This window comes from Leucoraja erinacea, unplaced genomic scaffold (genome assembly GCF_028641065.1).
Source record: "Leucoraja erinacea ecotype New England unplaced genomic scaffold, Leri_hhj_1 Leri_795S, whole genome shotgun sequence".
NCBI lineage: Eukaryota > Metazoa > Chordata > Chondrichthyes > Rajiformes > Rajidae > Leucoraja > Leucoraja erinaceus.
Genome location: NW_026576724.1, coordinates 489 through 16,069, shown reverse-complemented (window position 1 = coordinate 16,069; position 15,581 = coordinate 489). Strand labels below are relative to the sequence as shown.

Genomic DNA, 15,581 nt, shown 5'->3' with positions numbered 1-15,581 from the left:
CATAGGATGCTGTTATCCTGAACACATCCCAGTCAGTGTGCAGGAAGCAATCCTGCAGTGCTGAGGCTGCTCCCTCTGGCCAGACCCTGGTGTGTTTTCTCTCTGCTCTGACTTGTTTTTGCAATGGTCTATAGGCTGGTGTAAAAAACACTGAAATATCAGAGTGGCCCAGGCGAGGGCGTGGGGCTGCCTTATAGGCCTCTGGGGTGTTGGTGTAAACCAAGTCCAAGATGTTCTCTCCCCTGGTCTCAAAATCCACATATTGCTTGAATTTTGGCAGCACAGTCTTACGGCTGGTGTGATTAAAATTCCCGGTCACCACAATAAAGCTATCAGGATATTTGGTCTGGAACTCGCTGATGGCGTCATGCAGAGCTCCCAGTGCTTCGTTGGCCTTAGAATTTGCATTAGCACTTGGAGCAACATATACAGCCACAACAAAAACAACGGATTTCACGATGAGGAATTCTATCAGCGGAGAGCAATGTTTACCGGCTATTGTAGCGTTCACACACCAGTCCTTGTTTATGTACAAGCACAGGCCTCCACCTCGGCTCTTACCAGAGCTAGCTGCCTCTCTGTCCGCACGGAACGATGTCATTCCCTCCAGCTGTATTGCCGTGTCCGGGATGTTACCGTGGAGCCATGATTCCGTGAAAACAAACACACAGCAGTCTCTTATATCCCTGTATGTTGTTTTGAGAAGACGCATCTCGACAAGGTTGTTGTCCAGGGAGCGGACATTAGAGAAGGAAAGCGAGGGCACTGCCGGTCGGGTGGGGTTAGCTGTTAGCCTAGCGTGAGTTCAGCAGGGTAATGGTATTTTGGAAAAAGCTGTTCCAGATGAGAGTGGATCTTATAGAAACATATAAAATTATTAAAGGAGTGAAGGCTATATGCAGATACAATGTTCCGGATGTTGAGGGAGTCCAGAACAAGGGGCCACAGTTTAAGAATAACGGGTTAGGCAATTTAGGACTCAGAAGAGGGAAAACCTTTTCATGCAGAAAATCTGTAGAATTCTCTGCCACAGAAGGCAGTGGATGCCAATTCACTGGATGTTTTCAAGAGAGTGTTGGATGTGGCTCTTCGGGCTAACAGAATCAAGAGATATGGGGAGATAGCAGGAATGGGGTATTGATTTTGGATGATCAGCCAAAATCATATTGAAAGGAGCTGGTTCGAAGGTCCGAATGGCCTACTCCTGCACCTATTTTCTATGTTTCTACATCATGGTGAGTCCAGCACTCGTTGACGTCTGGTCCTGAAGACGGGTCCTGAACCAAAACGTCATCCGCCCATGTTCTCCAGAGATGCTGCTCGACCCGCTGAGTTACTCCAGCACTCTGTTCCTTCATGGTCTAGCTGGTGTCTTGCTTATATGACAGAGCTACATTGCCAATGCACACAAGCTCCAACTTTGCTGTTAACATGAAACTGTTGACATTTCAAGAAATGAAATACGTTGATGAAACCCAAGTGATGGACAAGATAATGCTTCACAGGAGAAAGTTAATTCTGCAATAAATTAAACCCCACTTGTAGAAACTAAACTAAAGGAAGATGTTTCCAAAAGTTGTGAGTTTGATTCTATTACTCCAGAAGTGAAGGGCAGGTGGGGGAGAGTCTGAGGCAATACACCCCTTCATTTGATCAATAAGGGGTTGTCTTAATCTACTTAGATCTGTCAAGAAATAAAAGGCAAACAATATTAACTCTCAAGTGTTTTCATTTTGAGATACAGTGTGGCAACGGGCCCTTTAGCCCACCAAGTCCACGCCGACCAGCATTCACCTGTACACCCGCAATATCCTACACACTGGGGATGTTTTACCAAAGCAAATTAACCTACAAACCTGCACGTCTTTGTAGTGTGGGAGGAAACCGGAGCACCCGTAGAAAACCCATCTCATTGGGTTTTAAAGTTTGCAGAGGGCTAACATACAACTTCCTTAGCATCAAGTGAATTGATCAGCATGGTGGCGCAGCGATAGACTAAGAGTTGCTGCCTTACAGTGCCAGAGACCCGGGTTCGATCCTGACTACGCGTGCTTGTAGTTTGTACATTCTCCCTGTGACCCGCGTGGGTTTCCTTCGGGTGCTCTGGTTTCCTCCCACATTCTAGAGATGTGCCGGTTTGTAGGTTAATTGACGTCTGTAAATTGCCCCTAGTGTGAAGGATATAGGACTAGTGTACCGGTGATCGTTGGTTGGCGTGGACTCGGTGGGCGGAAGGGCCTGTTTTCACGCCATCTCTCTAAAACAAACTATTGCCGTTACCTCGTTGGTCTCAGTTTAACATTGCTTGTGAATGTCAGCAAAGTGCAAGATTCTTTCTACAGCCCTCAGACCAGTGAGCCCATGTGTTCATATCTTTAACCAGACAGTCAGAACATTTTTTAGTTTAGAGATACAGCACAGAATCAGGCCCTTCAGCCCACCGAGTCCATGTCAACCAGCGATACCCGTGCATTAAACTACCCCGCACACACACTAGGGACAATTTACATTTATACCAAATTACCCTACTGTCTGGACTGACATCTTCAACCTGTCACTTGCCCAAGCAGTTGTCCCCACGTGCCTTAAAACCACCTCCATCGTGCCGGTGCCAAAACATTCCACTATGGCTAGCCTCAACGACTTCCACCCAGTTGCACTTACTCCCATCATCACCAAGTGCTTCGAGAGGCTGGTCCTGGCACACCTCAAAGGCTGCCCACCTCTCACACTGGACCCCTATTAGTTCACCTACCGCAAGAACAGGAGTATGGAGGATGCCATCTCAACGGCACTTCACTCAGCCCTCTCCCACCTCGACAACAGAGACACCTACGTGAGAATGCTGTTCATCGACTATAGCTCAGCATTCAACACCATTATCCCCTCAAAACCGATCACCAAACTCAGCGACCTGGGCATCGACCCCTCCCTCTGCAACTGGATACTGGACGTTCAAACTAGACCCCAGTCTGTTAGGTCAGCCAACCATACCTCTTCAACCCTCAACCTGAACACCGGCGTTCCACAGGGCTGTGTGCTGAGCCCCCTCCTCTACTCCCGCTTCACGTTCGACTGCACACCTGTACATGGTACTAACACCATCATCAAGTATGCAGATGATACAACGGTGATTGGCCTCATCAGCGACAACTATGAGTCGCCCTATAGGGAGGAGGTCCAGCTCCTAGCAGCATTGTTCGCTGACAACAACCTGGCCCTTAACTTCAAGAAGAACCCCATCCATATTAAAAGGGACGGAGGTGGAACGTGTTTTCAGCTTCAGGTTTCTGTGGGTCAACATCTCAGATGACCTCTCTTGGACCCACAATAGATCAACACTGGTCAAGAAGGTTCACCGGCGTCTCTACCACCTGAGGAGACTAAAGAAGGTCCATCTGTTTCTTCAGATTCTGGTGAACCTCTACCGCTGCACCATCGAGAGCATCCTTACCAACTGTATCACAGTATGGTATAGCAACTGCTCTGTCTCCAACCGGAAAGCACTGCAGAAGGTGGTGAAAACTGCCCAACGCATCACTGGTTCCTCACTCCTCTCCATTGAGTCTGTTCAAAGCAAGCGATGTCTGCAAAGGGCACGCAGCATCGTCAAGGACTGCTCTCACCCCAACCACAGACTGTTCACCCTCCTCCCATCCGGGAAGCGCTACAGGTCTCTCCGTTGCCGAACCAGCAAGTTCAGGAACAGCTTCTTCCCTGCGGCTATTACACAACTTAACTCTGCACATTGGTGATTGCCAGTCACCCACCCCGGACACTCCTTCCCCCAGAAAAATTGCACTACTGCTACTGTATGTACACATATATATTTTGCTGTTCCATTATTCTATGTTCGCTCTTCTGGGTGAGATGCTAACTGCATTTCGTTGTCTCTGTACTGTACACTGCACATTGACAATAAAGATTGAATCTGAATCTGAAACCTGCATGTCTTTGGATTGTGGGAGGAAACTGAAGATCTCGGAAAAAACCCACGCAGGTCAAGGGGAAAATGTACAAATCTGTACTGACAGCACCCGTAGTCAGGATCGAACCCGGGTCTCTGGCACTGCAAGCAGTGTAAGCCAGGAACTCTACCGCTGCGCCACCATGCCCGCCTCTTTTTCACAGGACAGAGATAGAATACTAGAGGGTATAGCTTTAAAGAGAGTGGGGAAAAGCATAAAGATGTGTGGAGCAAGTTATAAGAGGTTAGAGTGCACCTTGAGTGTGTTGCCAGGGGTGTGGAGGCAGATACAACAGTGGCATTTAACAGGTTTTTGGATAGGCAGGGAATGGAGGGATAATGATAATGTGCAGGCAGATAAGAGTTGGCAGTGGTGTCATGTTTAGCACAGACATTGTGGGCCGAAGGGCCTGTTCCTGTGTTGTACTGTTCTATGTTCTATACCTCAGGTTATCAATCTTTAACTTTAACAAAGGGTTTGGTGGGGAAGGGAATGAGATGAGTTAAGACAAGCTGATTTAAACTTTAGGGATATAGCGCCGAAACAGGCCCTTCGGCCCACCGAGACAGCGCCGGCGTTAAATTTGACCGATTGCTCCCAATTGGGCCCCGCGCCTAATGGGGGCCCCGCACTAATGTTCGGTATTTCGTACGGAAATATGAATTCTCTTTGTTAAATAAAGATTTTTTTTTAATTCGCCATCCGGATTTTTTTTTTAAACGAACATGTATAACAACCGCTGCACGGCCATCAGACACAAACGATTTGTTAACTAGTACTGTTAGCACTTCTTAACATGAAGTAGTTAACAAGTTATACAATGCCATCAATCTGCATCCATGTATTAATGACGCCATGTTCCTTTGAATAAAATTCACGCGGCGTCATTAATACTTGTTTTAAACACAATTACATTTACTGAGGAATGTAGATCGATGACACGTTGAGAATTTCTTGAAACTCACCATCATGAGTGAGGGCCCCGGCCTGCGAGAAGGGGCTTCTTCCTGGTGTGCAGGTTAGTCATTCACCTACCGACCCACGTTGTGTCTCTTTGATCAGTCTGATCCGTCTGAAGAAGGGTTTCGGCCCGAAACGTCGCCTATTTCCTTCGCTCCATAGATGCTGCTGCACCCGCTCAGTTTCTCCAGCAATTTTGTGCACCTTGTGTCTCTCTGTGTTTTGCTCTCTCTCTCTCTTACGCTCTCTCTCCTGCTCCCCATTTCGTCTCATTTTAGGAAAAGGGGAGATGCAACGAGACCTGAGTGTCATGGTACACCAGTCATTGAAAGTAGGCATGCAGGTGCAGCAGGCCGTGAAGAAAGCGAATGGTATGTTAGCATTTATAGCAAAAGGATTTGAGTATAGGAGCAATGAGGTTCTACTCCAGTTGTACAGGGTCTTGGTGAGACCACACCTGGAGTATTGCGTACAGTTTTGGGCTCCTAATCTGAGGAAGGACATTCTTGCCATAGAGGGAGTACAGAGAAGGTTCACCAGACTGATTCCTGGGATGTCAGGACTTTCATATGAAGAAAGACTGGATAGACTCGGCTTGTACTCGCTTAAATTTAGAAGATTGAGGGGGATCTTATAGAAACGCACAAAATTCTTAAAGGGTTGGACAGGCTAGATACAGGAAGATTATTCCCGATGTTGGGGAATTCCAGAACAAGGGGTCACAGTTTAAGGGGAAATCTGGAGTAAATCTTTTAGGACTGAGATGGGTAAAATCTTTTAGGACTGAGATGAGAAAAACATTTTTTACACAGAGAGTGATGAATCTCTGGAATTCTCTGCACAGAATGTAGTTGAGGGCAGTTCGTTGGCTATATTTAAGAGGGAGTTAGATGTGGCCCTTGTGACTAAAGGAATCAGGTGATATGGAGAGAAGGCAGGTATAGGATACTGAGTTGGATGATCAGCCATGATCATATTGAATGGCTGTGCAAGCTCAAAGGGCCGAATGGCCTACTCCTGCACCTTGTTTCTATGACTGCGTCCAACTGCTGTCTGGTTCGTTGATCGGTTTACTAGATATGAACTGTTTTGGGAGAGAAAAATGCTCACGGCAGACCAAACGTGTTAAACAGAAATTGGTCAGATATTGAGCTTTACACAGTGAGAAATCATGTGAAATAATCAGTGAATTTAATTTGAAATGAATGTACCTGCATGTTATACTGTTTAGTTTGGAGATACAACCTCCTACTTTGGAGATACTACTGAGTTCGCACCGACCAGCGATTTTTGCTTTACTATTTGATCATTTTATTTGGCGGCCAATCAATCGCTGTCTCTAAGGGGGTTGCATCCAATCACCAACCAGCTTGCCTTAAAATTCCCGTCCAATCAACAAATAGGTCTCTTCCCGTCCAATCAACCGCTGTCTCCAAGGCCATTGTGTCCAATCACATAATGCAGATTAATGGTAATTAGCTGCTACGGTAAAAGTTGGCAGCCAGCGGAGCTACTGACAGTCAAACAGGAGGGAGCAGGAGAGATTCACACAGTGTATAATCCATAGCCCCTAGTGTACAATTTCATAATATATACTAAATAACTGGGCAGACAGACCTTGGCTGGGAACCAGGGGTTCACGAAAATTGTTCCCAATTGGGCCCCGCACCCCCTAAGGCCGGCCCTGCACTGAGACCACACCGGCCGATAGTACGCTAGCACTATCCTACGCACTAGGGACAATTTACAAAATTTCCAAAGCCAATTAACCTAGAAAACTGTGTAATACAGTTGTGGGGGGCCCAGGAGCGAGTGTAATACAGTTGTGGGGGCCCGGGAGCGAGTGTAATACAGTTGTGGGGGCCCGGAGCGAGTGTAATACAGTTACGGAGAGCGAGTGTAATACAGTTGTGGGGGGGGCCCGGGAGCGAGTGTAATAAAGGTGTGGGGGGCGCAGGAGCGAGTGTAATACAGTTGTGGGGCCCGGGAGCGAGTGTAATACAGTTGTGGGGCCCGGGAGCGAGTGTAATACAGTTGTGGGGGCCCGGGAGCGAGTGTAATACAGTTGTGGGGGCCCGGGAGCGAGTGTAATACAGTTGTGGGGGCCCGGGAGAGAGTGTAATACAGTTGGGCGGCCATACACAACGCGCATGCGCGCGGGGAGGGTCGATTGTCGACGCCATTTTGAAGACGGTCATGGCGTTGAGGCGCTACATCTACAGCAAAGATCCTACAGCTCGCTAACCCTCGCTCTACCATCTTTGACTCGGGGCCGCTGTGGGGAGCGAGGACAGAAGATTGACATCCATCCATCGGTGAGTAGTTTGTTCGCCGCTCCCCAGTGGACGGCTCCATTGAATTCAAAAGGGGTGAAGCCATAGGCGGCCATCTTACATACTGGCAGTCTCCCATTTAAGTCCATGCGAGTGAAGTCATATGCGGCCATTTTATGAACTGGCAGTCTCCCATTGAAGTAAATAGGAAGGAAGTCATGGGCGGCCATTTTAGGAACTGGCAGGCCGGGCGGGCGGGAGACCCCGGGCCGCTGTGAGGATCCTATGAACAGACCTCTCTCTTCTCACCCATCTTTGTGTCCCGCGGGGCGCCTCCATCTACTTTGAAGCCAGTTCACCCTCCAACCCAGGCCACTCCTGGCGCCTGTCGTCCCCAGCTCTCTCCCGGTAACTCCGTCCGATGAACCTTTGGGCGGGTTTGGGCAGCGTCCTGTAGAGATGAGACGCATGATTCTCCTGTGAAGTGGGACTGGTGGTTGTACTGCAGACACATACCTGACATGTGTCCCTGATGGGACAATGGCATTCTTGCTTTGTTTCAGCACACAGAACATAGTAGGCATTTCCTACAAAACTGATCAGTGTGTCCATATACCATTATATACGCAAATACATGAATAGATAAACTGATAAAGTGCAAATAACAGATAATGGCTATTAATGTTCAGAGTTTTGTGCAAGCCAAGTTTAATAGCCTGATGGTTGTGGGGAAGTAGCTGGTAGTTGCAGTCTTCAGGCTCCTGTACCCTCTGCCTGAAGATAGTTTGGAGATAAGTATGTGACCAGGATGGTGTGGGTCTTTGATGATACTGCCAGCCTTTTTGAGGCAGCGACTGTGATAGATTCCCTCGATGGTAGGGAGGTCAGAGCCGATGATGGACTGGGCAGTGTTTACTACTTTTTGTAGTGTTTTCCTCTCCAGCGCGCTCAAGTTGCCGAACCAAACCACGATGCAACCGGTCAGCATGCTCTCTACTATGCACCTGTAGAAGTTAGAGAAAGTCCTCCTTGACAAACCGACTCTCCGTAATCTTCTCAGGAAGTAGAGGCGCTGATGTGCTTTCTTAATAAGTGCATCAGTGTTCTCGGACCAGGAAAGATCTTCAGAGATGTGCACGCTCAGGAATTCGAAGCTCTTGACCCTTTCAACCATTGATATAAACGGGACTGTGGGTCCCCATCCAACGCCTTCCAAAGTCCACAATCAATTCCTTGGTTTTGCTGGTGTTGAGGGCCAGATTATTGTGCTGGCACCATATGGACAGTCGCTCGATCTCTCTTCTATACTCTGACTCATCCCCATCAGTGATACGTCCCACAACAATGGTGTCGTCAGCGAACTTGATGATGGAGTTCGCACTATGACCGGCTACGCAGTCGTGAGTATAGAGTGAGTTTAGCAGGGGGCTGCGCACGCAGCCTTGAGGTGCTCCCGTGCTGATTGTCATTTAGTCTGACACACTTCCACCAATACGAACAGACTGTGGCCTGTGAATGAGGAAGTCGAGGATCCAATTGCAGAGGGATGCGCAGAGACCCAGTTCTGCGAGTTTGGTAACCAGCTTGGAGGGGATAATTGTATTAAATGCCGAGCTGTAATCAATGAATAACAGCCTGACATATGAGTTTTTGTTGTCCAAATGGTCCAGTGTGGAGTGGAGGGCCAGCGAGATTGCATCCACCGTTGATCTGTTGTGGCGGTAAGCGAACTGCAGTGGGTCCAGGTTTTTGTCAAGGTAGGAGTTGATTTGCGCCATGATCAACCTCTCAAAGCACTTCATCACCACAGGCGTTAGTGCCACTGGTCGATAGTCATTGAGGCACGTCACCTTACTCTTCTTGGGCACCGGTATAATTGATGCCCTTTTGAAGCAGGTGGGAACCTCAGACCTCAGAAGTGAGAGGTTGAAAATGTCCGTTAAAAACTCCAGCCAGTTGGTCCACATACGTTTTTAGAACACGACCGGGTATATCATCAGGTCCAGGTGCTTTTCGAGGGTTCACCCCACAGAAGGATTTCCTGATTTCGGCCTCTGTGTCTGTGACTGAAATACCATCACAGCGAATGGGGGCTCAGGAAGGCACATCAGTATTCTCCCTATCACAGTGTGCGTAAAACGCATTGAGCTGCCTCCTGGTTTCGCCTTGTAGGAGGTGATTGCATTCTGGCCCCGTCACAGCTGCCGAACATCTGTCTCATCCTCCAGTTTGGAGCAGAAGTCCTTTTTGACCTTTTTGATGGCCTTACCAAAGTCATATCTGGACTTCTTGTAGACGACTGTATCAACAGGCATGAATGCCCGGTGTCTGGTCTTAAGAAGAGTGCGGATCTCAAAGTTCATCCAAGGTTTATGATTGGGAAACACTCGGAAGGTTTTGGTGGGGATGCAGTCCTCCACACATTTCTTAATAAAGTCCGTAATTACTATGGCCTATTCGTTCGTTTGTTGCCGAGTCCTTGAACATTGCCCAGTCTACAGACTCCAAAATGTCCTGTAGTTGTTCATCTCCCCCCCCCTCCCCGACCAGCTCTGTACTGTCCTCACCTCTGGGGGTGCGCTCTTTAATTGTTGCCTGTAGGCAGGAAGAAGTAGCACCGCGGTATGGTCAGATTTACCGAAGTGAGGGCGAGGGATAGAACGATAGGCATTCTTGATGGTGGTGTAGCAGTGGTCGAGGGTGCTTGGTCCTATTTAAGAGGGAGTTAGATGTGGCCCTTGTGGCTAAGGGGATTAGGGGGTATGGAGAGAAGGCAGGTACGGGATACTGAGTTGGATGATCAGCCATGATCATATTGTATGGCGGTGCAGGCTCGAAGGGCCGAATGGCCTACTCCTGCACCTAATTTCTATGTTTCTATGTCCTCTGGTGCAGCAGCAGACATGTTGGTGGAAGTTAGGGAGCGATTTCTTTAGGTTTGCCTTATTGAAGTCCCCAGCAATGGTGGTAAACGCCTCGGGTTAAGACGTCTGGTGTTTGTTGACCACGGCGTGCAGCTCCTCCAGTGCCAGACGGACGTCTGCTGTGGTGGGATGTAGATCGCGGTCAGGATGATTCCCTCGGGAGGTAGAAGGGGCGGCACTTCACTGCCAGATGTTTGAGATGTGGAGAGCAGGTTGGACAACTGAGCACCACGCAGAGTTGACCATGAGGCAGAAGCCCCCTCCTCTCCCTTTCCCAGATGCCAGTATACGGTCCATACAGTGGATGGAGTACCCTTCAGGCTGGACGGCTGAGTCTGGGGAGCTGGGGGTGAGCAATTTCCCTGTGAAACAGAACACAGAGCATTCCCTCCGCTCCCTTTGATAAAGCAGTCTTGCCCTTAAACAGGGAGAGAGACAGAGGGAGACAGAGAGAGGGACAGAAAGAGAGACACAGAGAGGGGCAGAGAGAGAGAGAGAGTCAGTGAGAGATGGGGAGAGACAGAGTGATACACAATGGGAGAGAGAGAGAGAGAGAGAGAGAGAGAGAGAGAGAGAGAGAGAGAGAGAGAGAGAGAGAGAGAGAGAGAGAGACAAGGAGAAAGTGAGTGAGGCAGAGAGAGACCGTGAGTGGGAGCAAGAGTGAGAGATAGCGAGAGATAGGGTAGAGAGAGAGAGAAAAACGGAGAGAGTTCAAGTTCAAGTTCGTGACTTTATTGTCATGTGTCCCTGTATAGGACAATGAAATTCTTGCTTTGCTTCTCTGCAGAGAGAGAGAGAGACAGAAAGAGACAGAGAGAGATAGACAGAAAGAGACAGAGAGAGGGAGAGATAGAGAGACAGAAAGAGGGAGAGGCAGAGAGAGAGAGACAGGGTGAGGGAGAGAGAAACAGAGAGTGACAGATAGAGAGACAGAGAGAGACAGAGAGGGTCAGAGGGACAGACAGAGGGAGAGATGCAGAGAGAGAGAGTGAGACAGGCAGTGAGAGAGAGAGAGAGAGAGAGATGGAGAGAGAATGGGACAGAGATAGAGAGACAGAGAGTAAGGGAGAGAGGGAGACCGAGAGAGAGAGAAGCGGAGAGAAAGACAGTGAGACAGAAAGAGAGAGAGAGAGAGATGCAGAAAGAGAGAGTGAGAGAGAGAGCGAGAGGGGAGAGAAAGACAGGGAGAAAGAGAGTGAGAGGCAGAGAGAGACCGAGAGAGAGGGACAGAGACTGCGAGAGGGGCAGAGAGAGAGAGAGAAAGAAAGAGAGAGAGGGACAGAAAGAAATAGAGAGAGAGATAGAGAAACATTGAGAGAGAGAGAGAGACGGAGAAAGAGAGATACAGGTAGAGAGAGAAACGGAGAGAGAATGAGAGATGGAGACCGAGAGAGAGAGAGAGAGAGAGAGAGTGGTGAGAAACAGAGAGGGACAGAGGGAGATACAGAGAGAGAGAGAGAGAGAGAGACATCAGTGAGAGACGGAGAGAGAGAGAGAGAGAGAGAGAGAGACAGATAGAGACACAGAGAGGAGAGAGAGAGAGAGACAGGAGAGAGAGAGAGAGAAATAGAGAGAGAGAGAGAGAGAAGAGAGAGAGAGGGGGAGAGAGAGAGAGAGAGAGAGAGAGAGAGAGAGAGAGAGGGAGAGAGAGAGAGAGAGAGAGAGAGAGAGAGAGAGAGAGAGAGAGAGAGAGAGAGAGAGAGAGAGAGAGAGAGAGAGAGAGAGAGACAGACAGACAGACAGAGAGGGAGAGACAGTGATAGAGAGAGAGGGATACAGAAAGAGAGCCGGAGAGAGGGAGAAAGACAGACAAGAGAGGGACAGAGAGGTAGGGGAGATACAGAGAAAGAGAGAGAGAGAGAGAGAGAGAGTGCTGGAGTAACTCAGGCAGCAGCTGTGGAGAGAATGAATGGGTGACATTTAGGGTAGAGACTCTTTAGTTTAGTTTAGAGATGCAGCGCGGAAACAGGTCTTTCGGCCCGCGCAGTCCGCGCCGCCCAGTGATCACCCCGTACACTAGCACTATCCTACGCACATTAGGGACAATTTAACAATTTTGCCAAGGCCGATTAATGTACAACCCTCGACGTCTTTGAAATGTTGGACGAAAGCGGAGCAACCGGAGTAAAAACCCACGCAGGTCAAGGGGAGAATGTACAAACACCTAACCAGACAGCACCCCTAGTCAGGATCAAGCCCGGGTCTCTGGTGGTGAGGCAGCAACTGTAAAACACTGCGTCACTGTGCCACGCAGAATTGTATAACGGTTTCCTCCTCCATAAACGCACCCAATATGTGCTAGTAATGTCCTGTTTGCCAGCTTGTTGACCCTCTGTATTCCCCTCCTGCAGGGTTTAGGAGCCGTTGCTGTGGGCAGAGAGACGGGGACGTGAGTGGCCATTGAGGGCGGCCAGGGTGCCAGTGAGCCCCCCCCCCCCCCCCCATCTGCTCAGTGTGCGGGCTGAGCTTCGAGGGGCTGAGCTTCGATGGAGGACCACATGAGGGGGCACAACAAGGAGAAGCGTTATGTGTGCGACTTGTGTGGCAACGCGTGTCAGCGCCCAAGCCAGCTGGAGATCCATCGGCGGGTTCACACGGGAGAACGCCCCTTCGACTGCTCGGAGTGTGGCAAGAGCTTCACCAACTCCAGCAGCCTGCTGCGGCACAACCGCGTGCACTCCGGCGAGAGGCCCTTCACCTGCTCCGACTGCGGCAAGAGCTTCAAGACGACGAATGAGCTGAAGACTCACCGGCGGATGCACACGGGCGAGAAGCCCTATTGCTGCTCCACCTGCGGCATGAGCTTTGCCCAGTTGTCGGGGCTACGGCAGCACCGGCGGGTGCACAGCAGTGAGCGGCCCTTCACCTGCTCTGACTGCGGCAAAGGCTTCAAGTCGTCCACCAGAGCTGAAGAAGCACAGGCGCCTGCACACCGGGGAATGGCCCTACACCTGCAGCGACTGCGGCAAGGGCTTCACCCAGTCCCAGCAACCTGCTGGAGCACCAGCGCATCCACACCGGCGAGCGGCCCCTACACCTGCGCCCAGTGCGGCAAGGGCTTCACCCAGTCCAGCACCCTGCTGGAGCACCAGCGCACCCACACCGGTGAGCGTCCCTACACCTGTGCCCAGTGCGACAAGGGCTTCACCCACTCCAGCAGCTTGCTGGTGCACCAGCGCACCCACACCGGCGAGCGTCCCTACACCTGCGCCCAGTGCGGCAAGGGCTTCACCCACTCTAGCAGCCTGCTGGTGCACCAGCGCACCCACACCGGGGAGCGTCCCTACACCTGTGCCCAGTGCGACAAGGGCTTCACCCGCTCCAGCAACCTGCTGGTGCACCAGCGCACCCACACCGGCGAGCGTCCCTACACCTGCGCCCAGTGCGGCAAGGGCTTCACCCAGTCCAGCAGCCTGCTGATGCACCAGCGCACCCACACCGGCGAGCGCCCCTACACCTGCGCCCAGTGCGGCAAGGGCTTCACCCACTCCAGCAGCCTGCTGGAGCACCAGCGCACCCACACCGGTGAGCGCCCCTACACCTGCGCCCAGTGCGGCAAGGGCTTCACTCGCTCCAAAAACCTGCTGTCCCACCAGCGCACCCACTCCGTCGAGTGCCCCTACACTTGCACCCAGTGCGGCAAGGGCTTGACCCGCTCCTCCAGGCTGCTGTCCCCCCAGCGGGTGACAACCGGCAACCGTCCCTTCCCCAGCCCGATGTGTAGAGTGCGAATTGCCATGGCCTCCCAAGCCCTGTCTCACCAGCGCATGCGCACCAGTGGCCAGCCCTACGACTGCCCGTACTGCGGTGAGGTGTTTGACAGCCGACGGACCCACGCCGGCGACCAGCTGCTCCCACTGTGACAAGATAGCACGGGGACTGCGGTAGCACCCGCGGATACACACCGGAGAGAGACCATTTGTGTTGCCTGAGTGTGGCAAGGGTTTCACCCGCCTTGACCACCTGCTGGAGCACCGGCGAGTCCACACCGGCCAGCGCCCCTTCACCTGCCTGCTCTGCGGCAAGGCCTTTGCCCGGTCCTCCAGCTTGCTGGCACACCGCCACGTGGATAGATAGGCGTTGTTTAGGTAGACACAAAATGCAGGAAGGAATGGGTAACGTTTCAGGGTCAAGACCCATCTTCAGTGTCGACCTGAAACGTCACCCATTCCTTGTCTCCAGAGATGCTGCCTGTCCCGCTGAGTTACTCCAGCACTCTGAAATGTCACCTATCCATGTTCTCCACAGATGCTGCCTGACCCGCTGAGTTACTCCAGCACTTTGTGTTAGTCATAAAGTGATACAGTGTGGAAAACAGGCCCTTCGGCCCAACTTTCCCACACCGACCAACATGTCCCAGCTACACTAGTCCCATCTGCCTGTGTTTGGTCCATATCCCTCCAAACTTGTCCTATCCATGTAACTGTCTAACTGTTTCTTAAACGTTGGGATAGTCACAGCCTCAAGTACCTCCTGTGACAGTTTGTTCCATACTCCCACCACCCTCTGTGTTTCCTATTAAATTACCCCTCAGTTACCTATTAAATCTTTTCCCCATCACCTTGAACCCATGTCCTCTGGTCCTCGATTCCCCGGGGTGTGGGGAGAAGGCAGGAAAGGGGTATTGATTGTGGATGATCAGCCATGATCACATTGAATGGTGGTGCTTATTCGAAGGGCCGAATAGTCTACTCCTGCACCTATTGTGTCTTGTCTAATGGCTATTGTATCAGAACTAGGCATGCATTTCACCCTACACTTGCGCTTGGTGCTCCAAGGCCTGCTGGATCTCCCGGTTGCCAACCATTTTAACTCCCCTTCCCACTCCCACACTGATGTTTCTGTCCTGGGCCTCCTCCATTGCCAGAGTGAGGTGACAACGTAAACTGGAGGAACAGCACATCATAGCTTACAGCCCAATGACATGAACATTGAATTCTCCAAATTAAGGAGACTCCCCCTCCTAATCAAGTCCTGGAGTCTGTCCCAATCCCATCTCTTTTTTCCAACTTTCTCCCCCGACTCCATCAGTCCAAAGAAGGGCCCAAACCCGACACGTCGTCTGTCCATTCCCCTCCAAAGTGCCGGTAGAACTCAGCAGGTCAGCCATCCCTGGTGGGAAACGGATGGAGACCTACCATTACAAGCTCTCCTTGGCCCTGGCAACAATGCAGTGTCCATTCTTGGGATGGGATGCAAGGTCCAAGCTGACCAGTCATCGACAGATCCCCCCCCCCCCCCCCCCCCCCCCCCCCCCCCCCCCCCCCCCCCCCCCCCCCTTCCCTCGTGGTATGCAGGTATTTACAGCGGAATCAAAACTACTTCCCTTAGGTCCTGATCTTCCTTTTGTTGTAGTAAAGGTAGAACCTTTGACAGTTGCGATTGGTTTAGGATCTTGAATACTCCCATAGCGTAAATTTGACATGAATCGTACTTCCTTTTCTACGAAGTTCCCC

At 50.8% G+C, this 15,581-nt stretch overlaps 1 pseudogene; it reads left to right on the top strand.

Moving 5' to 3' along the window:
- The window catches only part of LOC129694776 (zinc finger protein 850-like), a 69,594-nt pseudogene extending 54,219 nt beyond the window's left edge, over nt 1-15,375 (top strand).
- Nucleotides 15,376-15,581: the final 206 nt, after the last annotated feature.